The 20,099-nt window shown below is 37.3% G+C and overlaps 1 pseudogene; it reads left to right on the top strand.

Moving 5' to 3' along the window:
• Nucleotides 1-19,375: 19,375 nt before the first annotated feature.
• Nucleotides 19,376-19,654, top strand: LOC142443233 (small ubiquitin-related modifier 1-like; annotated as a pseudogene).
• The last annotated feature ends 445 nt before the right edge of the window (nucleotides 19,655-20,099 follow it).

Below are 20,099 nucleotides of genomic sequence, written 5' to 3'. Positions count from 1 at the left end.
GGCTCTCTGCCAGGCTGTCTGGCCTTCCTGTCAATAGCCTGGTTGCCCTACAATCCTAGTTGCCCTACAATCCTAGGCTTAATTATCCAGCAGTGGACTCATATAGAACTTGTCCTTTTGTGCTTGACTAATTACAATCAGCCTAATGACTTCCAGTTCACTCCACGTGTTGAGGTATTTCTTGGATTCATCTCTATTTGTTAGGGATGTGTCGTATTCCTAGCAGAGTTTCTTTATCCAGCCATCTCCTGATGAAAATTTCAGTTGTTTCCAGCATCTTTCTGTTGGGAACAAGCCTGTGATGACACGGGTTGTAAGCATCTGTTGGGGATCTGCTTCCTGTTTCCTTTGGGTAGATGCCCAGTAATGGTATTGCTGGATCATAGGGCGGTTCAATGATCATCTCTTTCAGGTTTTGCCATATCGCTTTCCACGGTGGTTATACATTATCTACAAGACCACCAGCAGTGGATGAGTCCCAATCTCAACACACCCTCTGCAGCATTTGTTGCTCTCCGTTTTTATAAATTTGGGTAAAGTTACGGGTGTTAGGTCGTATCTCATGGTTTTTGACTTTTGAAAGACCATCTTGTGTCATCCTCACAAGCTTGTTGGAGCCAATGTGTCAATATATCTCACCCAGGGTCTATCTCTTCTTTACTGACTCTTTCCCAAAGCATGATGTCCTTTTCTAGGGATTAGTAAGATGTTTACTTGTGTTTTATTAACTAACAAAGATATTCAATTGTGTAGATCATTAAAACTCTTTAGAGTAACGAAAAGATGGATGCTGCTTTGAGGACTAGGGAGGGCCTAATCCAAGCCACGGTATTTTCTATAGTCTCCTATACATGTGACAGTTGGACATTGAATAAGGAAGATCATGGAAGGATAGATACAGTTGAATTACGGTGCTGCTGAAGAATATCGAAAGTACTATAGGCAGCCAGAACAAGCAAATCTGTTTGGGAGGAAGAGTAGGCAGAATGTGCCTTAGGAGCAAGGCTGGCAAGATTTCATCTCATGTACTTTGGACATCTTCTCAGGAGAGGCTAAGCCCTGGAAAAGAATATCAAGGTTGGCAATGCAGACGGGCAGCAAAAATGAAGAAGACTTTCAATGAGATATATTGACTTAACGAGATATATTGACACAGGGGCTACATCAACGAGCTTAAATTTAACCATAATTGTGAGGATGGCGCCAGGCCGGGGAGTGCTTCATTCTGTTACACATCAGAATTGCCCTGAGTCAGAACTGACGGTGTGGCTGCTAACGACAACAAGCCTTGGGAGTTTTTGTAACGGCATTGTGTGTAGACATTATCTAGCACTGTTGTCTTGCACTCCCGTGTACCTCCTTGTACCTTCCTTTGCCCTGGCCATATTCTGCTGACCTCCTCCTATGATATTTCCCTTATCTCCCTTTGGTGATTTAATAATTTAATTTAGCACAATATCCTCTTTGGTCTTCCATGTGAGGGATGCTTCACCTATTCATTATTCTTTTGCATAGTGTCCCATTGTGTTTAAGACCACTGTTAATCCATTTATCTGTTAAGGATAAATTTGGTTGTTTCCATAATTATGCTATTTTAAATAGTGTTACATGCACTGGGGTGTGCATAGATCTATGGCATTACAGCTCTTATTTCTGTAGAATATAAATATGTATGTAGTATTGGGATTTCTGAGTCATATAGAATGCCTATTTTTTCATTATAAAAGAAGTACCATACTATTTCCACAGTGGCTATACCATTTTACAATTCTATCAGCAGTATATGAAAGTTCCAATCTCTTCATATCCTGATTAGTGTCTATTGTTTTCTGTTCTAAACTTCTCTATACATTTTAGAGATTGGTCCCTTTTTGGATATATAATTATTCCCACATTTTTAACCATGATTTTAAACTATGTTTAATATCTTTAACATGATGACACATGCAATCATCTTCAAGATGAATATATTATTGTAAAGACGAGCATAAAGGTAAACTAGAAAAGTTTCTAAATAGAAAAGAGGAAGTCACTGAATAGATCATTATTTTTTCTTAATAATTTTTGGTAAATTTGGGAGTTTATTAGGAAACTGCAGTAAGTAACTTGAGTATGATATTTCGAATTCTGAACACTGAAATTGTTCTGAATCAATTTAAGTCAAATAGTAATCTTACTGCTGCATAAGCAGGTTATCTTCTTTCCTTTGAAATATTCTTCTTATCTATGTTTTAATTAAATTGAAATATCACAGAGAAAATATTAATGTATAAATATTCACAGATTTTTTTCTCTTCTCAGTTGACAGAAGAGAATATTTTTTACCAGCCCTCTTTTGCTCTTGTTGAAGCGTGTATTCGCTATCCATTATGATCCTAATTAAGTACACCAAATCTCTTCCATTCTTTGCAACTTAAATAATAAAAATGAATTTACTTCATCCCTCTGTGCCTAGATATATCGCTCTGTGTCTGGATACAGGGTTGATAGAAACTGATGTGGTGAGTTAAAATAACTGGGATACCAGGACTCTCTTCCTTAACAAGCTGGCCTGAACCTACTCTTATGTGGTAGAAAAAGCTATGAATGAAAGCCAAGCAATTTGGGCAAATGCTTTCTCAAGCCTTTGCTGTGTCCCATCTTACAGAAATCTGCAGGTCAGAGACAATCATATGACCAGAGTGTCAATTTTATAATAGTATAATAAAAACTAATCGCATTGGACATACATTCAAAGAATAATAAGAACCAGGGACATCAATACAATCCAATGATCACATGAGACATGGAGATGTATTATAGAAGGAAATGCTGATAATTCCTAAATAATGCCAAGACAAATAGCAGTCTGATAGGAAATGAAAGAAAGCCTCATGGGCTGTGAGTAGAAGCAGTTTTAGAATTTGGGGAGTTGGGGTTGAGTGAGAAGGAGCCATGGAGAAACCTGTGAGGAAACCCGAATGGAAACCAAGGGCACTTTAATGGCTGTTTCTGAAGACTTTATCTGCCGTCACTCCAATGTCATCACAGGGGTCATAGAATGAAATTCTTCCTTCATCACTTTTGGCTCTTGAACTGTAATTTGTATATGCCGCAGATCCAAGATTAAACTCTATTGATGCCTAATATTTCTTGCAGACTCCGTGGGATGCACAACTACAACCACACTCTTCTTGAACCTTTCAACCACTACAGAGCCCTCAGATGAACACTTCCTTCAAAGTGCAGATTCTTCAGTCTCCTGGGGAAGCTGGAAATCCTTTGCTCAAACTTGGACTGAGATCCTGTAAGACAGGCTTTTTTTTTCTTTCTTTCTTTCTTCCAGATGACTCTGTATAATGGGAAAATATTTTTAAATATTTAGAAGAGCAGGTAAATAATGATGAATATTAAGTTTACAATTGTCTTGAAAGTGCAGGAATATTTTGGGTTCTTATTCAAGAAATTTGTAAGTATTTAATTTTAGCTTAAAACATTTTTTTCACTATGAGTTTCCCTAGTTAGCTTTTATTTCTTCTTCTTGTTTATCTTCCATCTTATCACTCTCTGAGATAATTATCTATAAATATATAACCAGGATCTAATATAGCAATGGATTCAAGATCCTTGTTCAAGTGAGGACTGCTGAAATTGGAATTTAAATTAAGCTTGAGTTGTTTTCTTGGGGTTCACAGGGAGCTACTTTTCCCAGAAAATCAACATCAATCACTACTACACAAAGAAACTATGAGATGAACATATTTGCTGGTTTTCTGGAAAGGCAAAGGGATATACATGAAACAAATGACTTTGTCTTTTTAACTCTAATGATTGGAGATTGTCTATCTGACTCATTGTTTTTATGTGGCATTAAGTCAGTTTCTACTCAGAGTGACCCTGTGGACAAGAGAAGGGACTGCGACCCAGTCCTGCACTATCTTCACAATTTATCTTATATTTTACACATAATTGCAGCCACCATGTCCATCCATCTCATCCAGGGCCTACCTCTTCATCACTACCCTTCCTCTTCATCAACCATGTCCTATCCAGGGACTTTTCCCTCCAGATAACATGTCCAAAGTATGTGAGATGATGCCTTCTTGACACTAAGGCACAGTTGGATGGGTGCACTTTAAACCAGACAGTCCGTTTGTTCTTTGGCCGTCCATGGAACTTTCAATATATTTGCTATCACCCTAGTTCAAATGCACTGCTTATTGTTCAGTCCTCCTTATTCAATGTCCACCTTTCACATACATATGAGACCATTGAAAATACCATGGCTTGTGTCCAGAGCACCTTAATTTCTCGAAGTAACACATTTACTTTACCACACGTTAGAGAGGTCTTGTGTACCAGATCTACTGAATGCACTGTATCATTTGATCTCTTGATGACTCTTCGATAATCATGGGTATGGATCCAGGCAAGAAAAAAAATCCCTGACAACGTCAACCTTTCTTCCTTTTATCATGATATTACTTATTGGGCCAGTTGTGAGGATTTTGGTTTTCTTCATATTGAGCTGTAACCTATGCTGAAGGCTACAATCCTTGATCTTCAATAGCAAATGCTTCATGTTCTCCTCACTTTCTCAAGAAAGGTTGAGTCATGTGCATATTGCAGGTTATTAATACATCTTTTAGCAATGCTTAGGCCACATTTTTCTTCATATAATCCAGCTTTTCTGATTATTTGCTGAGCATACAGATTGAAGAAATATGATAAGAGCATGCAACCTGGCACACACCTTTCCTGATTTTAAACCATGCAGTATTCCCTAGTTCTGTTTGTGCAACTTCCTTCTGATCCGTGTATAGGTTCCACATAAGCACAACGAAGAGTTCTGGAAGTCCCGTTAATCTCTAAGCTGCTCATAGTTTGTTATGATCCACACAGTCAATGTCTCTGTATAGTCAGTAAAAAAACAACTAATAATCTTTCTGATACTTTTTGCTCTCACTCAAAATATAGCAGCCATGAAATCACTTGTTCCATGTCTTCTGAATCTTTCCTGAAGCTCTGGTAGCTCTCTGTGAATGTACTGCTGCAACTTTTGTTGGGTGATAGCAACATTTGACTTGCATTTTGTATCAATGGTTTTGCTCTATAATTTGAGCATTTGATTGGGCCACCCTTCTTTGAAAATGGTACAAATATGGATCTCTTCTAGTCAGTTGGCCAAATGTATTGGACAGGGTTCTCTAGAGAGACAAATCAGATTGCTAATAATTATATATAAATATATTTATAAAGATAGATACATAATTCAAGAAATAAACAGATAGAAATATACAGATAGATATACAATAAATGAGCGCATCCAGTGCTTCAACAGTTTGTTGACCTATTTCGATTGATATCCCTTCTATTCCTGGAGCCTTGTTTTTGGTTAATGCTTATGGTTCAGTTTGAACTTACTTCCTCTTTCATTAGCATTGTTTCTTACTCATATACTGTCTCTTCAAGTGGAAGAAGATCACCTAATTCTTTTCGGTAGAGTGACTCTGGGTATTCTTTCCATCGTTTTAAAAAATCATTTTATTGGGGCTCATACAACTCATCGCAATCCATACATGCATCAGTTGTGTAAAGCACATTTGTACATTCATTGCCTGTATCATTCCAAAACAGTTTCTCTCTACTTAAGCCCTGGCATCAGCTCCTCATTTTCCCCTCCTTCCTCACTCCTCCCCCACATCATGAACCCTTGGTAATTTATGAATTGCTAATTTGTCATATCTTGCCCTGTATGACATCTCCCTTCACCCACTTTTCTGTTGTCTGTCCCCCAGGGAGGAGGTCACATGTAGATCTTTGTGATCGGTTGCCCCTTTCAAACCCACCCTTCCTCTACCCTCCCAGTATCGCAAATGTGGCGAAGAAAGCTGATGGTGCTGGGCTATCAAAAGATAAAGCGGCTGGGGTCTTAAAGGCTTGAAGGTAAACTAAGCAGCCATCTAGCTCAGAAGCATCAAAGCCCACATGGAAGAAGCTCACCAACCTGGGCAATCACAAGGTGTCTAAGGGATCAGGTATCAGGCATCATCAGAACAAAAAATCTTATCATAGTGAATGAGGAGGGGATTGCGGAGTGGAGACCCAAAGCCCATTTGTAGGCCACTGGACATCCCCTTTCCATCTTCATTTAATGATTCGTGCATCAATCAATATTTTGCCTATAGAATTACATTGAAACTCCAGGCTTGAATTTTTCTTGAATTTTTCTTGAGTTTTTTTTTTTCATTTAAGATATGCTGAGTATCTTCTTTTGATTTTCTACTTCTAGGCCTGCATATTTAATTATAATATTTCATTTTATAATTTCAAAATGCCTTTGAAATGATGTTTGACTTCATCATTTCTTTGATGTGCTTTAGCTACTTTAGGATTAAGAGCAAGTTTCAAAATTTTATCTGATATCCACACTTATTTTGTGTTTCCTCTCTTTCTGAGAAACTTTTGCTTTCTTTCTTTTTTAAAAAAATCTTTTTATTGGGGCTCATAAGGCTCTTATCACAATCTGTACATACATCAATTGAGCAAAGCACCCTTATACATTCGTTGCACTCGTCATTCTCATAATTCACCTTCCACTTGGCTTCCTGGAATCAGCTTGGTTTCCCTTTTATCCCCCCATCCCCCTCCCTCCCCGATCCCACCCCTGGTCCCCTGATAGTTTATAAATAATTATTATATCTTATCTTACACTCCCCGGCGTCTCCCCTCACCCGCCTCCCCATTGCCCATCTCCCAGAGAGGAGGTTACACATAGATCTCCGAGATCTGTTCTCCCTTTCTACACGCCCTTCCCTCCTGGTGTCGCCACTCCCACCGCTGGTGTTGAGGGGTTCGTCTGTCCTAGATTCCCTGTGCCTCCAGATCCCCACTGCACCGCTGTACATTCTTTATGTATGATGCTCTTGATGTCATTTGTGTTTAATGCATCACATATATTCTTGAAATGCTCTTGAAATGCAGTGAAATATATTCAGTGTCATACTTTGTCTCATGTAGACTTGCTTTAATTTTCTTCAACTTTAACCTGAACTTCAATATGAGCGATTGATGGTCCCTTGTACAATCAGCCCTTGTCCTATTTTAGCTGTTCATATTGATTTTCTCCATAATTTCTTCCCACAGATGCACTCAATTTGATTTCTGTGTAGTCTATCTGGAAAAATTTACATGACCCCTAATGGCCTTTTGTGTTGCTGACTAAGTTTAATTACTATGAAAAAGTCATCGGTCTTGCAAAATTCTATCAAACTATCTCCAGGTAATTTCTGTCACCACGATCTTATTTTCCAACTGCTGTTCCTCTTTGTTTCCAATTTTTGAATTCCAATCACCTATCACCTGCAATCTTGAATAAACTCAGGCTGAAGATGTTGGTGGAATTCCTAGATCTCTTCATCACTATCTTTGGTGGTTGAATATGAGTTACATTGACTAGATTTCCTTGTATATGGACAGTCATTATCCTATCACAGATATCATTGTACTTCATGATAGATCTTAAAATGTCCTTTTTGACAATGAGGCCTGTGTCTTTACTTTTAATTAGGTCATTCTGGCAGAATGAACCATATGATTTTCTGATTAAAAATGGCCAATGTCAGTCCATTTCCACCCACTACACCCTTGAATGTTGAACTTTATGTGTTCTATTTGCTTTTTAACAACTTTCATTTTTTCCTAGATTTATGCTTCCAATACCCCAGGTTTTGATTAGGAACTGATGTTTGCAGTGATTTCTTCTGATTTTGAGCCATACTTCTTCAGCAAATGACGCTTCTGAAGGTTTTCCTGCTGGCAGGCTTTCCTTCACTGGAGTCATTAGGTTGGAGGCGGAGGAGCTCTGCCTCAGTCACACTCTTAGTGCATATGGGTTCATAGGGCAATGGACTCGTCTTCAGGCACTATATCTGATAATGTTCTCCTTCTGCTCGATAGACTTTTAGTAAGTGACTGTGGTAGTCACATAATCTGAGGATTTAGAGTGAAGGGGTGGAGTCTAGCCTGTCAATCAGGTAGTAGTTTGATGACCTCATTCGGAGGCACAAAGGAGATAAATAACTCACTGGAAGTGGGACATCTGCTCACTCCCTGAGAGCCATCCCTATGGAGAAGACACCTGGAGAGAGGCTGATGGACCTACACCTCTGGAGCTGGAAAAGCCACATGGAGACCCCTGCTAGCACTGATATACTTACAGCACCACTGGATCCATAAGATTTCCCACCCACAGGCCTGTGGTCTTCTTGCATTCAGCGTCATCGCATGTGTTTCATGAGTCTGAAGAGGACTTTATAGTTTGGTATCAGACATATGGGCTAATATTTGGACTTATGGACTTGATCTGGGCTGGGCTGGGATATTTTCTCAATATTCAATTGCTCTTGTATATAAAGCTCTTTCTTATACACATATGAGTGCCTATGGATTTGTTTCCCTAGTCTACCCAGACTAACACAGTGACAATGTTTCCATGTTATCCATAGGGTTTTCAGTAGCTAATTTCTATGAAATGGACAGCCTATCCCTTCTCTTGTAGTCTTTTCTTAGTCTGGAATCTTCGCTAAAACCTGTTCACTTTGGGTGAGCTTGCTGGTATTTGAAATACCAGTGACATAACTTCAGTGTCACAGTAACACACAAACCACCTTACGACAACAAACAGACAGACAAGTGATGCTCTACATGATTAGAGACTAATACTAGACCCATTTTATGAGGTAAATACCATGCTTTATGTGGTCAATACTATAGTGTATTGCATCAACTGCTGGCTCTTTTTCCATTAGAAAGTTGGCATGGTGCCTTCATTAAAAAATTGGTATTAAAATGCCACATAAATTTCAGACAATGAAATCAATATTAGAAAAATCACTATATTACAACAAAATATTTTTAAAGACTTTTTTCAGTTTGCAGAAATAGTAGTTGAAATAATGTATTGAATCTCAAGTAAGTAGTATAGTTAAGAATAGAGTTTGCTTATTGATTTTCTTATAGAGAGGTAAGTGAAAATTACACAAAATATGAAAATGTATAGAATTAGGTAAAGCTATTAATAATCAATCGTATGTGACTTATAATGATTAATTAAAATGAAAGTAATCACTGAGAAATTACATTTAACAGACAGAAGATTTAAAAATATAAATTAGGATTTGGCCTTATTCTTGATTAGCTTACCATATTTATCTACTCTTCATTATGTCAGTTAATGATTCTATCTAATGCTTAGTTTATTTGCTCCAATTCTGGATTTATCCTTATTATTTCTCTCCACACTCATTGCATTCATAACTCATTAGGCTCTTAAAGCTCTATCTTTGAGTACATTGATTTATGATCACTTGCAAAGAAGCAAAACTGCTTTCACTGCCCCCAACTCCCCACCCAATGCATGAGTATTGCGTTGAAACTAATGAAAAATTCATTTTTAATAAAATGAACCTATGGTGTCCTAGTGCCTTAGTGGGAAATGATAAAAATTAATGATATAATTATAAATTCTCTTTTTATTCAAATTATGTATTCAAGCTCCACTCACTGCCTTAGAGTGATTCTGACTCATAGTGTCGCTACAGGACAGTATAGAACTGCCCTTTGGGCTTCTCAGCCTGTAAATCTTTACTACAGTAGAAAGCCTCAGCTTTCTCCCTTGGACTGGCTTGTGGTTTGGGATTAGTGACCTTACCCACTATGCCAGCGGGGCTCAGAATCTAATGTTAAATCAGAAGGAGATTGGGGTTTGATGTTATCAAAAGTGTCCTTATGACCATGCACCCTGAGCCCAGACTAATGTCACTTGTTCACCCTTTATCTGACATATGTCATCACATAAATTCCTCCAGACTTAGGTATAGATAAACTCCAGCACCCTTTGCACCTTGTTTTCTTTACCTCTGTTTTCTTCATCAAGGGTCTAGGCACGAGAAGGAACTATTTCACTCTCAGCTCACCTGGAGATAGTGATCATTTTTAGGGGAAGCCAGTCCAACATAAAACTTTACCTTTTTTTCCTCTGTACAAATTTCTGTTTAAGTAAATAGTAGAACACTTAATGTTCATTACTTGTTGAGAGCACAGTCTTAAACGAACTTGCTTTCATTTTAGTTCATTGTATCACTTTTTCCTACAATTGCATCTATTGTTGTTAGGTGCTTTGAATCTTTTCCCCTTACAGTAGCACTGAGTACAATAGAATGAAACCCTGCCAGCCATTAACCATCCTCACAAATATTGTTATGTTTAAATTTATTGTTGCAGCTACAGTGTTATTCCATTTCCTTGAAGATCTTCCTGTTTTCGCTGGCCTGCTAGATGACCTAGCATGGTGCACTTTTCTAGGGACTGATCTCTTTTTGCAACATGTCGAAAGTACATGAGGCAAAGTCTTGGTGTTCCTTATTTTAAGGAGCATTTTGCCTGTACTTCTTCCAAGGCAGATTTTTTGTTCCTTTGTCAGTCCATGGTACTTTCAATATTCTTTATCAATACCATAATTCAAATACATTGAATCTTCTGCATTCTGGATTATTGATTGTCCAGGTTTCACAGGTAGATGAGATGATTGAAAAGACCATAGAGTCAGGTGCACCTTAGACTCTAAAGTCACATTCTTGCCCTTCAACTCTTTAAAGAGGTATTGTGCAGCAAATTTGTCCTATGCAATATATTACTTGATTTCTTTCTTTAAATCATTTTATTGGGGATTCATACAACTCGTATCACAATCCATACATATATCAGTTGTATAAAGCACATTTGTGCATCCATTACCCTCATCATTCTCAAAACATTTGCTCTCCACATAATCTCCTAGCATTGGCTCCTCATTTCCCCCCTCCCACCCATTTCCCCCTCTCTCATGAACCCTTGATAAGTTATAAATTATTATTTTGTCATGTCTTACACTGTCTGACATCTCCCTTCACCCATTTTTCTGTTGTCTGTCCCCCAAGGAGGAGGTTATAATAGATCCCTGTAATCGGTTTCCCCTTTCTACCCCACCTTCCCTCCACCCTCCCAGTATCACTACTCTCACCACTGGTCCTGAAGGGATCATCCATCCTAGATTCTCTGTGTTTCCAATTCCTATATGTACCAGTATACATCCTCTGGTCTAGCCAGATTTGCAGGGTAGAATGGGATCAAGACAAGGGGGCGGGAGAGGGGAGGACTTATTTAGCAACTAAGGGAAAGTTGTATGTTTCATCAGTACTACAATGCACCCTGACTTGCTCATTTTCTTCCTGCAACCCTTCTGCAAGGGGAAGTGCAATTGCCTACAGATGGGCTTTGGGTACCCACTCCACACACCCCCTCATTCACAATGATATGATTTTTTGTTCTTTGACGTCTGATGCCTCATTCCTTCGACACCTGGTGATCACACAGTCTGGTGTGTTTCCTCCATGTGGACTTTGTTGCTTCTGAGCTAGATGGCCACTTGTTTATCTTCAAGCCTTTAAGACCCCAGATGCTATATCTTTTGATAGCCAGGCACCATCAGCTTTCTTCACTACATTTGCTTATGCACCCATTTGTCTTCAGAGATCCTGTCGGGGAGGTGAGCACACAATATGATTTCTTTTAATGTATGATTTTTTTGTTCTTTGATGCCTGATAACTGATCCCTTTGGCAACTTGTGATCACACAGACTGGTGTGCTTCTTCCATGTGGACTTTGTTGCTTCTGAACTACATGACCACTTCTTTACCTTCAAGTCTTTAAGACACTAGACACTATATCTTTTGACAGCTGGACTCCATCACCTTTCTTCGCCACATTTGCTTATGCACCTGTTTTGTCTTCGGCGATTGTGTAGCGAAGGTGAGCATCATGGAATGACAGTTTAATAGAACAAAGTATTCTTGCATTGAGGGAGTACTTTAGTAGAGACCCAGTGTCCATCTGCTAACTTAATACTAAACCTACAAATATATGCACATCGATCTATTTCTCCATCCTCATATATCAATGTATTTACATATGTACATGCCTTTATGTAGACCTCTATAAATGCCCTTTGCCTCCTAGCTCTTTTCTCTATTTATTTGTTCTTTCCTCTTGTCCTACTATCATGCTCAGCCTTCATTGGGTTTCAGTAATTGCTCTTGGTTACATTGTTGCCTGATTTCTTGATGGCTGTTTCATGAACGTTGATTGTGGATCCAAGCAAAATAAAATCCTTAACAACTCTGATCTTTTCTCTATTTATCATGATGTGATCTATGATTCAGTAATGAAGAATTTTGTTCTGTTTATTTCAATTGTAATCTATACTGAATGTGGCAATTTTATATCTTAATCACCAAGTACTTCAAGTCCTTTTAGCAAACAAGGTTGTGTCATCTGCCTATTACCTTCCTACAATCCTGATGCCACATTAATCATACAGTCCAGCTTCTCGGATAATTTGCATAACACACAGATTGAATAAGTGTAGTGAAAATATACAACCCTGTTAAAACTTTCCTGATTTTAAACCTTGCAGTATTTTCTTGTTCTGTTCATAGAACTGCTTCTTGGTCCATGAACAGGTTCTCCAAGAGCACAGGGAAGTATTCTGGAATTCCCATTCTTCTTAGTATTATCTGTAGTTTGTTATGAATCACAGAGTTAAATGCTTTTACATAGGCAGTGTAATATGAATAAGCATCTTTCTGGTGTTCTATGCTTTCAACCACGATTTATCTGGTATTAGGAATGATATCACTCATTCCATGGCTTTTTCTGAATCCAACTTGAGTTTCTGGAAATTCCTTATAAAAATACTGGTAGAGCCATTGTTGAATTATCTTCAGCAAACTTTGACTTACATGTGAAATTAATGACAGGGTTTGATAATCTCTGCATTCTATTGGGTCAATTTTTAAAAAATTCCCACAAATATGGATTACTTCTAGTTGATAGGCCAGGTAATTGTCTTCCAAATTTCTTTGTTTAATCATACAAGTCCTTCGTCAGCTTGTTGAAATATTTCAATTGATATTCCATCATTTCTTGGATCTCTGTTTTCACTAATGCCTTCCAGTGCAGCTTGAACTTCTTTTTTCAGTATCTTTGATTCTTGACATACTATCTCTTCAAATGTTTGAATGTTGATCAGTTATTTTTGATAAACTGATTCTGTTTATTCTTTCCACCATCTTTTGATATTTCTCTTATCATTCGATACATTCTCCATAAACTCTTTCAATATTGCAACCTGAAGCTTAAATTTTTAAATTCTTCATCTTGTGTTATGTTAAGTGTGTTGTTCCTTTATGGTTTCCTAACTCCATGTTTTAGTACATTTCATTATAATACTTTGACTTCTCAAGCTGTCCTTCGGAATTTTCTATTAAATTATTTTACTCCATCATTTATTCCATTTGATTTGGCTATGTTCAAGAATAAGTTTCAAAGTCTTTCTGACCTCCACTTTGATATTTTATTTCTTTCTTGTCTTTTTAAGGACCTTTTATTTTCTGATAGGTGAGGATCTAGATGTCATCCCATAGCTCCTCAGATTTTCTATCATAGTGACCAATAGATCAAATGTATTCTTGAGATGTTGTCAAATTCAAATGGGATATACTCATAATCATATAATGTCTCATCTTTTTGCACTACATCTTACAACATTTCACTGGATTCATAAGAACTTCAGTGGTTAATCTCTTAGAAGTGGACGGCTCCTTCGTTCTTTATGGGCTGTTATTAGACTGGAAGCACTGCCGAAACTTGCTCACACAGATGAGTTTGTTGCTCTTGAGCTTTGGTGGCATAGTCATTACCTGTCTGCAGTTCAAAACTACTAGCCTCTCCAAGGAAGAAAGAGGAGGCTTTCTATTCCTGTAAAATAAAAGTTGTACTCTTGGGAATTAACCGGGGACATTCTATTCTGCCTTATAAGATCATTATGGGTTGGCATTGACTTGATGACAGCGAGTCAATAAATGAAACCCTATTGCTTTTAAAATACTAGGGACATGACTTTTGGCATCACAGCACGATGCAAGGCACCACATTAAGCCAAGTTGACAGACAAATGGTGAAGAAGCACATACATAAAACCAAGTAACAATTTAGGCTTGTCTGAGGATTTCTCTCAATGGGATTTTATTATGCTCTCTTGGCAGAGATATTATCATAGTGGTGATTCTGTGCTCCTGTAGATATTTGATTTTTATTTGTACTATTGGTTCTGTAACTGAAGACAATAACTTTTTTCATTTGTTTAACACAGTTCTCCCGCTTTCCTCATCCTACATTGATGCAGTTGAGTTCTGATGGTGGCAAAGAACATTGAGAGCCCCACAGACTCCCAAAAGAACAAGTACATCTGCCTTCGAGGAAGTATAGCCATGATGCTCTTTAGAGGCACGGATTGCGACCTTTTGTCTTTCATATTTTGGGTATATTGTCAGGAGAGACCAGTCCCTGGAGAACATCATGCTCAGTGATGGCAGTGGGCAGTGAAAAGAGGAAGACAGTTGACCAGTTGGCTTGACAGTGGCTTCATCAATGACCTCAAACATGAGAACAATTGTGAGGTTGGCACAGGACTGAGCAGTGCTTTGTGTTGTACATAGGGTTGCTATGAGTCAAAGCTGACTCAATGACACCTAATAATCACAATAACCCTATCCTATTAAAATTAATATGTAGGCTATGGGATGTACTTTGATACTTCAATCACTTTCATTCCTTGATTTTAGCATCTCTGCAAATATTAATAGCATGAATGAAGTGTTATTATTTTGATATTATGATTACCACATCATGATTATCTAATTTTAGAGTTACTTTGTAGTGCATTGTTGACAATGGGCTATAAGGGGAAACTGTCTATTTCATCAGCATTGTTTGTTTGTTTATTTATTTATACAAAATGGACACATGAACTCCAGTTTCGTTCACAAAGTCATATTCTGCTACTCTCCTTATTTTGATACTAAAATGACGTCAGGATATGGAGAAAGGAATGTGACTATGCCTTTCAGTTGATGTATTTGTGATCCACGATGTTTAATCTTGACTTAAGACTGCCCCACAATTGATGGAAAAACACACAGCCTGATCTTGTCCTTTCCCTAGATTTAATCACCCAATATGACTGTCATCATCCACACTGTTTTCATGAACTGATTTGCAGAAGCAGGTCACCAGGCACTTCTTCCTAGTCCTCAGCCTGGAGCACAGTTGAAACCTGTCCAGCGTCATAACAACACATAAACTTCCATGGACACAAATGTTGTTCCCCTGAAATAGAAAAACCATGAAAAACACCATTTCTAAGATTGAAAATTCTTAATGCTCCTGCGTGTATTGTAGTAATTGAATGCAGAACTAAACGCTACTACACAAAAGGCAATATTATACTTGCAATGAAAGAGAATGAGCTGCTATTATAGATGGGAACATGGATGAAACTTGCAGTTATACTAATGAACAACAACAAAAAACCTACCCCCCAAATCTAGTTAAAATTTAAAAAAAGAAAAATAAAGATGAAACACAACCTGGGATACTATTCATATAAAACTCAAAAGGGGAAGCCAGCTTTATGGGGAGATAGTCCATATAGAAGAGCCTGGTGGCATAACAGTCATGTGTTGGCTGCTAACCACAAGATCAGCAGTTTGAAACCCCAGCACTCCTTGGGAGAAAGAGTAGGACTTTTTCTCCAGTACAGAGACCAATCCAGTGTTGGAACCTCCAGGGACAGTTCTATCCAACCTTACAGGGCCACTATGAATCCACATCCACTCAATGGCTGTAAGTTTATATGGTGCCTTTTTTGTTTTGTGGAGAAAGTTTTCATGTTCACTTTCTTATTAACTGGTAGGCTGATGGTTGAAACCCACAGTCATTCCTCAGGACAAAGACAAGACTGTCTGCTCCCATAAACATGTACAGCTTTGGAAACCCTGTACAAGTCAGAATCAACTTGGTGGCAGTGGGACTTTTCGGTGGGTTTGTGATGGGGATCATGGCTAGATGGGGAAATGAGAAAGCCTCTGGGAGTTGGCAGTATTCACAGTCTGACTGTGGTGCATGTGCATGGCAATGAAGTGCAATTTCAAACAAGCATACATTTAAGATTTGTGTTCTTTTCATGAGGGAGAGGGGAGCGGGGAGGGAAGGGGGAAAATGAGGAGCTGATGGCAGGGGCTTGAGTGGAGAGCAAATGTGTTGAGAATGATGAGGGCAATGAATGGACAAATGTGCTTTACACAATTGATGTATGTATGGATTGTGATAAGAGTTGCATGAGCCCCTAATAAAACGATTTAAAAAAAAGAACAACTACAAAAACCTCATAGAGAGAAAATGTCTCCTTTTATGAAGCTAATATCTGAGTCTCCAAAATGTTGTTTTTGCCATCTTTCTGTACTTTTTACACCAATGCTGAATCCGTCTTTAGGGAATGATTATAAAATGGATGATCATTATTAAACTCTGCATGCAGAATTGGATTGCACCAATAAAGAATGAAAAATCAAATTTATTTTTAGTATTCAGGCTATCTATGTTCACTAACTGATTTCAAGGAAGAGAACAAAAATTCAGTGTTTTGAGAATTCTCAGCAGGGAAGTTTTATATTATTTATTTAGCTCTGTAGGGTGCTATTAGTTGGAAAAGATAGGCAGATCCAATTAACAGATTCTGTACTGCTCCAACTGAACCCTATTAGGTGTTTAGACAGCTTTATGTGTGAATATGAGAAGATACTCATAAGAAATGTTATATTTCTGTCCCATATAATCCGTGAGCATTTTTCTTTAGGCTAGGGAATTGAGACAAAAATAGTCATGCTGGTTCCTTATTTGTGGTTCTCTAATAAAGTTCTTTGGGAATAATTATTTAAGCACATAGTAGTTTTTACCTGGTTTTGAAGGCTGAATTGCTGAAAACCCTGCCCCTGTGGGTCAAGGGCATAAAAACAGTTTCATTCATTGCTATTGTCTTTACCTAAATGATTTGGTCCCTGCATCAAACTAATTAATCTTCTTTCTGATTAACCTTTCAGTCACCTACCCTATTTTCTAAGTAATACAATGGGCTTGAAGAGACCCATTTATAATGCTGACTACGAATTAAAGCACAAGTATGCATTTTCAAAAAGAAATAAAATCTACTCACAAACTACAAAGTCAAAATTTGAGATTAGTGGATTTGATACCTTGCTTCTAAAACTGTATCCTGGTATTTATGACTCTATTTTCTATATGAAATGTTTATGAACAGTGCTTCTGAAATTGCACTTGCTGGTAGGTTCCTAGAGTAGCAGAATAAATTTCAACATTATTGTGCACACCAGAGCTGTGAAAACTGAAAAAAACTTTTTGGTGGCACACAGATCCATTAGGAAAATCTCTAACCATACAACTGCCACTTTCTTCTCCATTCCAGTTAATGTATTTCCAGTCACTTTTGCTAATTTATATTCAGAAAGACGAAACATCAAATGTCATTTCCTTGGTTTGTTTTGTTTTTCTTATATTTTATATTTTAGAGATGTTACTACCCTCTCCAAAATTTTTCAGGAACTCAGAAAGTGTGTGTGTTTGCATGTAGTTAATTATAGTATGTCTCAGTTTTGTTTTGTATGAAGGCTGAGACTGAGAAGAGAATGTAAGCATGGAAAATATTAAGGAATATTTGGAAAAGGTTGCTAGAGATTTTGGTATAAAAAGTCAGTGAACCAGTTTTCCAGAAGAGTCATTCTTATTAAATTTGCCTTGTGAAAATTCAAAATATCAAAGCTAATGGAGATGAATAAAACTTTTAATCATTATATCTGTGTCAAAGATCAAATTCAGAAGAAAGGATTTCAACAGTATGCTGAAATGTCTTTTCATTCACTCTTGTATGATTCCACAAAATATAATTTTTATTCAAATTACAAATAAAATAAAATTTTAAAATGTGAATGAGGCATTTATACAAAACAATTGAAAATTAAACTAATTTCCAGGGGATATTTTCTGCAGGTGAGTTTAAAGAGAAGATTTCCAAAATATTTTCTTTAATGAAAGAAGCTAATGCTTCCAGGAGAAAGTTCTTTAGATCTTACTGCTCAGAATCACAAGTGGTTTAAGTCCACAGTATATTCTGGTATGAAGAAATGAACAAAACAAAGAGAAAATAAAGTGAGTATGCTATCATTTTTAATTTGCCTCTACCATCTATACTCTATATCATCTATAATTTTCAGAACTGTTCTGGGCTGATCTGAAATAGGCAATCATTTTCAAAAGAATATTCTCTAAGGCTCCTTGTGATTTCTATGGTCTCATACTTTCAAGAAGTAAGTTGTAGTACCTACGGAGCATCTTGTAGAAAATTTATCTTAAAAACTGTCAATGCATCTTCCTTAAATTTGCTATTTACTTCCTGAAACAAATTAAAAGTTAAAAGAGCTTTCAAGCCTGCTTCATCTAAAGCACCCTAATATCTAATTTACCCCAAAGAAAATAATTTCTTAGGGGAAAATAATTAGAAAAATGTCCACATGCTACTACATGATTTTCATTGGTTTAACATGTAAATTTCCATAGAACTTTTGGAACACATTGGAGGTTTCTGTTTTTCTTTCTTTCTTTTTTTTTAAACAAATATTTTTGCTTACTTTAATGGAGCTGATACAGACAATGTTTATCTAAACTTATATCTCAGGCTAAAACATACAAATAAAATAAAAAAGCAGTGTTCTGTTGAATATATTTCTGCATGAGCAGCTTTATCAATTGATAATACAATTCAGAGACTTTTCTGAGATCTTCTGATAAGATTTTCATTTTCAGCTTAAAATGCACTGCCTCTTTAGTGATACCATCTTTGGAGTTAGTCATTACTCTCACTGTTTGTTACCCTGACACCAAGGGGACATTCTTCTTCTTTTGGTCCAAACTCTCAGATTTCGAAATAGCTTATAAATTTAAGGGAAAGTCATTTTTCCACAGGTCAGTTCTCTTGAAAACTTACATATCCTATTGAAAGTCACAGTCCAAGAGTGAAGCAATGACATGATAGAACTTCAGGGACAATTGGAAAGTCATTGTGAACAATGATCGGTCTTGTCCCCTTCCCCCCCCCCCCCGCCCCACCCTCACCCCCCCACAAGTCTGAAAATGCATTCCCAGACAAGGTGACCTCTCTGTGCACACAGTAATTTTTAAGAAGGGGAGAACATTATGAAGGGGGCTGAGGCTTGATCACCAAAAGTCAGTATGAGAACAACAGTAATGAACACTGAGCACTAGGATTTGAAATGCTAAATATTGGCCAGACAGCTGCCAGTATTCAATTCCATTTTGAACACAACATTACAAAAGAACTATTTTTAAAAATAAAAAATGATTAAGGGGGAAAAAAGAATATCTATGTATGACCAGAAGACAAAACCTTCAACTGAAGACTTGGGGGATAATAAAGGAGAATACATCACTCAAAGTCATTGGGCAGGCTAGCAGGGAGAGATCCACTTCAAGGTGAAAATGACAACACATCTCAAGACACTCAAAGAATCCAACTGTGAAAGACAGGAAGTTCCAATGAATTCACACTGGTTTTGCTTTGAAGGCCAGAGAATTTCTGATAATTACACTCCAAAAGAAATGAGAATGGAGGAAGAAGATGTGATTTATGTTTATCAGAAATAAATGGGGTGGGGGTCATTAAACAGTTTTGATATTCGTATTTCTTTTCGTTTAATCTTTTGTTTTACTTTTTAAAATATTCTATTTCCTTATGTGAAAGTAGGGTCTTTTTCTTTGGAAGTGGATATTTCAGAGTTCTCAAAGCTTTGATTGAAAACAGCTTTAGATTTGGATGTGAGCAGTATATGTGAGAAGCTATGATGAAATCATAGCAAGACTTTTTTTAACAGGATAATTTTAGTTATGATTATGCAATCTGTTGTTAACAACAATAATTATAATAATTATGATAACCACTGCCAACAGTAGATCCTAAAAATTTCATCTTGGCAATTTTGAGAAAGGCAGGATGATGACATATAGTGAGTTTTTTAGAGTTGCAAAATATGTACTACTGTAGGCAGTTGGGAGGAGGTTATACCAAATCCAAGAAGATACATGTTATTCC

This window comes from Tenrec ecaudatus, chromosome 3 (genome assembly GCF_050624435.1).
Source record: "Tenrec ecaudatus isolate mTenEca1 chromosome 3, mTenEca1.hap1, whole genome shotgun sequence".
Taxonomy (NCBI): domain Eukaryota; kingdom Metazoa; phylum Chordata; class Mammalia; order Afrosoricida; family Tenrecidae; genus Tenrec; species Tenrec ecaudatus.
The sequence above is the reverse complement of the archived record's forward strand: the minus strand, read 5'-3'. Positions and strand labels throughout refer to the sequence as shown.